This window comes from Cryptomeria japonica, chromosome 11 (assembly GCF_030272615.1).
Source record: "Cryptomeria japonica chromosome 11, Sugi_1.0, whole genome shotgun sequence".
Taxonomy (NCBI): Eukaryota; Viridiplantae; Streptophyta; class Pinopsida; order Cupressales; family Cupressaceae; genus Cryptomeria; species Cryptomeria japonica.
In genome coordinates, this window is record NC_081415.1 from 405205105 (window position 1) to 405210824 (window position 5720).

The following is a 5720-nucleotide window of genomic DNA, read 5'->3' on the forward strand; positions in this document are numbered from 1 at the left end:
ACTTGTGTTTATCTCCTGTCATATGATGTGAGCATCCACTATCTATGATCCAAGAATCATTAGTCTTTATGTGAGATATTAGGGCTTTTTCTTCATACCTTTCTTCATCTGATCCATTTTTGATAGCCACATAAACTACTTCCTCTGTATCAGTCTCATGTGATTTATCATCGTTAGATTCCTCATCAGCTATTAAACATGTCTTTCTATCTCTTCTTCTGAAGTCTTGGTGTCCTCTGTAATGATTATCTTTATGTCTGTCATCTCGGTAATCTCGCTTTTCAGTAGAATCTTTGTCAGGATAGTTAGAAGCCATATGTCCTATCTTATCACAATTGAAACATTTCAAAGGTAGTTTTCCTTTATACTTACCTTTGCCTCTTGGTAACCTTTTGGCTAATAGTGCTTCAAACTCTTCTTGCTTTCTGATTTCCTCATATAGTTTGTGTACTACCTCCATGTTCTTACAAAATCTTTCACTTGCTCCACTGTGATCTCCTTCAGAGTATTTATACTTTCTTTCATTGAAATCATTGGATTCATCAAGATGAAAAGAACTAAATGCAGATTCAACTTTATTTACCGAAGATCCACTGTTATCAAAATTACTTAACTCAAATGCATGTAGCTTACCAATAGTAGCATCTAAAGAAACAGGCATATTAGGTACAAACCTCAATTCATTAATTGTAGAGACTTGGATTGCATAAGTTGGTAGAAGGGTTCTTAACAACTTACTTGTTATATCCTTTTCTTCAATAGTTCCACCTGCTCCTTTGATTTGATTGACAATCTCCTTTAGTCTTGTATTGTACTGAGTTATGTTCTCACCTTCATTCATCCTCTTAGATTATCTACTTTTTCTCTTTGAACATGTTCATCTCCTCCATATACTGATATGAGCTTATCCCACATAGGCTTTGCATCATTGCAACCTTCTAGATCATTAAACTCTGAATCGGTCAATGCAGATGTTATTTCAATCATTGCTTGAATATGTTCTTGCTTTGCCTTTATCTCTTCCATAGTTAATGGATAGGTGCTCGGTGTGACAAAATAATTCTCCAGATAGTATACATCATATTCTCCAACTCCTGATAGATGTAGCTTCATCCTTTTCTGCCATGTAGAGAAACTTGACTTGTTTAGCTTCGATGCATCCCTCTTATACATCTTTGGATCTTTAACTCAAGTGCCTTTAAAATTTCCTTCCGGAGTCCAAAGCTCTGATACCAATTGATAGTTCTGATACTTAATATAAGTACAGATCCAATAGCTAACAAGATGAGAGGGGGGGGTGAATCATACAAACTTAATCTTCCATAAAAGCATCAGATTCAACCTCAGTAACATATATTTCAGTAATATAACCAAAACTGTTACACATGCAAACTCAAAAGCATATAAACATCATAAACCTCATAACACCAGATTTAACGTGGAAAACCAAATAGGGAAAAACCACTGTGGGATTTCGGACCCACTAAGAAATATACTCTTCTAGAGTATGCTCGGTTAAAAGACAATCCTGTTAAAGATTACAAACACATTGCTAGATGTGACCCGGCTAAGGGATTTCCCTCAGATCTGTTAGGATCTTCACCTTGTTAGAAGTGACCTTGTTAAAGGATTTCAAACACTCAATCAGAATGTCACCTTGCTAGAGGGTTTTACAAATAAGACTGTTAAGTCCACTCGGTTAAGAGATTTTCTGTCACTTTCACAAAATAACAGTAATAAAAATCTATCTGCAACTTCACATCTAAAATGCTAAAGCAGATTCTTATTTGTTCAATACAATCTAGACATAGAACTATTCTTGTCTTTCTGCTAGGCTTCTATACTCTGTTATTCTAACAGGTCTTAACTTCACTCGGTAGACATTCCGCCTTCATTAACCGATAGCGATAACCTTAGGGTTTACCGACTAGGTTCTTTTCTTGATAACATAGTATAGTATTAACCTTTACATTTTACAACATATGTATGATGTTAAAACAATCTAAAACATCATGATCGCATCATTGTCTGACTCAGTACTAGTTGCCCATTGAATACCTTATTCATCCCCTTATTCATCATATCCTGTCCTGTGTCTTTTACCGACATCTTTATAATATTAAAATCATACTTCTCAAGATATGGCAACATCATATTGAATTAGAAAATCAATTTCTTGACATCAATGAAAAAATAATAATATCAAGATAGTAAACATCCTTAATCAGTTATATCCATAATCATCAACAACCTTCTCAATATCCTTATGAAATGCCAACAATCTTTCATTGTCTATTATAATGCTATGTTGCCAACATCCGAGTCATTAGAAACTGAGATAGGCCATTGTAGATGAGCCTCACTTGACCCTACAGGTTCAAACGGATCAAACATATGTATCCTGGATTGGGAGAAATAGTCCATAAAAATTTGACAATTTTTTGGACTCGGGGCACTTGAGAGATCAGCTCATTAGGGTATGGCTCTCAACGTTCTGACACTTTAAGAAGCATGATAGGAGAATTCCTAGCATAAAATTTCCCACCCAGAAATGCTCGTGATGTTGGTTTGTGCACACGATGAACGAAATCAATTCTAGCCTATCTTGCAACTTTGACAACTTTGACAACTTTGACAACAACTGAGAAATTTTTACGTCTTTTATCCAAATGAGCCCAAACCTTAACAACTTTGACAACAACTGAGAAAATTTTGACAACAATTGAGCTACTTTTACATATTTTATCCAAATGACCCCAAACTTTCACAAATGGCTTCAAATGATCATTAATGGTTCCAAATTATCTTATTTAGATAAAACAATTATAAAACAAGACGAGAACCAAAATTTTACCATTGCAAGCATGGCGGTGCTCTCGCAACTCACACATTGACAAATATAAATGAAAGGAATCAAAATCATCCACTGATCATTACCATGGATGAAATATGACCACTACCATTGAATTTCATTTTCATTGAAACAAAGAGTTTTGTATGGTTAATTCAATATTTTAGAAAGTTTATCAAATCATATTCTAGGATTGCAATGTTTTATATCATATATTTTGTATGTTTATATTCATATTGTTGATTACATAAGTAAACATTCATTTAACTTTATAAAAGGGTAACCATCAAATACACCGAACAAATTCTCTATAAATAATTATTTATATATATGAAAACGCACAATAATCAACACAATGAACAAATTATGTATGTATCAAATATGCCTATCAATATCAATGAAATGTACAATAATGAACAGAATACACATTTATTGGATCCAATATCAACATTTATATATAAAAAAAAGGCATATATGCCAAGTCAATAGAAGTTTTACAAAAATGTGGCATATGACATGTCCAAATCGATATACAATAAAAATGTAGAATATATCTACATGTATTGGTCATTCAATGACCACAACTAACACTATATGATCCTATACTTGTGGTGGATCATCAAAATCGAGCCTCTTTGATGTAGTACATTACTCTGTAGATGGTTGCACAACCACAATTCAAAAGCCAAGTTAGAATGCTTTTGTAGAAAATAGTTCACAATTATCAACATAACTATGCATTTAACCATAATTTCTTTGCAATTGAAATGTAGATTACCTCATCCGTTGAACTAGGATCTACTGTCTTCTTTCTCTTCTCCTTGTCGGTCTTGCGAGTTTTCTTGAACACAAACTTGAAAGGATCCAAGTTATGGCTGAACCGCGAAGGGTCCTATTATAGATTAAATACAATTAATACAATGTACTAGCATATATAGATCAAAAACACTAAAAATCTATAATATAGAGAACAAAAGTGTACCAAAGCCTCATATGCTTCTCCAGTAGTCTGAGGAGTGCTCGCCATTGATGGAGTAGTTGTTGCTATTACCTATACGAAAAATGATTAAAGATTAAATACAATTAATATAATGATAAGTATTGTAGGTTAAACACAATTAATGTAATATATCAAATAAAAGTGTACCAGAGCTTGAGATGCTTCTCCAGTACACGGAAGAGGGCTCACCATTGATGAAGCAACTATGGATATTTCCTATATGAAAAAATGATAAGATCATAATTTATCACAAGTTCACATGTACACGTGCGTATAATCATCAAATCAAGAAAATAAAGGAGAGATACATACCTCCGCCCTCTCTCGATCCTCAGGTGTATCAGGTGCATTCAACATATCTACATAGCTCAATGGTGGTTGTACATATCAAATAGACAAAAAACACTAATCAATCTACAAATCCCAACTAAGACAATTTCAACCTATTCAAACAATTTTACAACTAAAAATGTGTTCAATTACCTTCTTCCCACATTTTGACATCCTCGATTATTGCTTTTGCTAAGGATGAGGCCTAGACATAGAGGGGGTACCCTAAAAAAACAAAATTAACATGAGATATTAGTACACATAATATTAAACATAATTTAACAAATATAAAATGAAATGACTTTCATATTCCATCAAAATAATACATAAATAAGGTGTACAAAATATGAAACCGTATAGCCTTGTAGGCCAAAATCGATCGCTGAGAGCATGGCATCATCAATCTAGGACATTGGGTCCCCAGACAATGCCTACAAACAAAAAATTGTCAAGCATTAAAGATAGTTAGTATATCTTGTAATTTTTTTGAATTCAAAGTGCATTATTCTATTTTAACATGTTACAAAATTTATACCTCAGACGTCAAAGTTGCCGCTATAGTAACTATAGGAGGAATATCAGATACCGCTGCTACATCCTGAAATGCATATTATTTGTATCAATTTAAATTGATCTATAAATGAAAATTCATTTACAATTACAAACTTTAAGTGACTAATAAATAAAATGATATGAATTCAAATCAACATACACGTGTCTGCGGCTGACTGCCAAACAACATGTCCATCAACTCTTCTGTCAGTTCCACATCCTCAGTCGCGTGGGTCTGACATCTATTGTTGGAAATCGCACACAAATGGAATGTGGATTCATCTATAGTGGTCTCGTCATCTATCCCTATGCATATCCCCGAGAAAGTGGCACACACATTCTGAATGGGCTTACTAGCGCCACTTGCAACAACTATGGCTCATCATCCAGTACAAGAGGGTGTGCTAACTGTGTCCCATGCTAGATGATCGCATCAGTCAATGTTGTGGCCTCCTAAAGAGTCTGTAGCTCCATCGACTCTTTCAGGTCTACTGGGACAGTCAAATGCACCTTAGGTTTGGGTGCTAGGGGGAAACGACTCTCTTGGGCTACTCGCCTATGGGCTCTAGGTCTATCTTGGGTGGAACCACCACCTCTACCATGGAACTCTCCCATGTCAAAATAATTAGGCAACACATTGAGGAAAAACTCACAGTATACTTTCCTCAAAATATACAATGGCACCTCAAAAATATTACAAGGTGGTTCGTCAAAGACCATCCACCACCTCTGCCAAAAAAGATTCTTCATCTGCACATTGGTACACCAATGTATGGGAAACCTCTTTGCATTAAGAGGTAATGACTCACTAGTTCTAGGATCAACAAAAAAGGGCACTTATTTGTTGTTTACTAATTTTTTTATTTTTTCACTCTCTCATATAATAACCCACTAGCATAATATTGATGACAACTATCCCTATAGTTTCCCCATTTTTTAATTTGAGTGGAAACTATAGTGGCCCCACTAGCTAATGTTTCTAGGCTA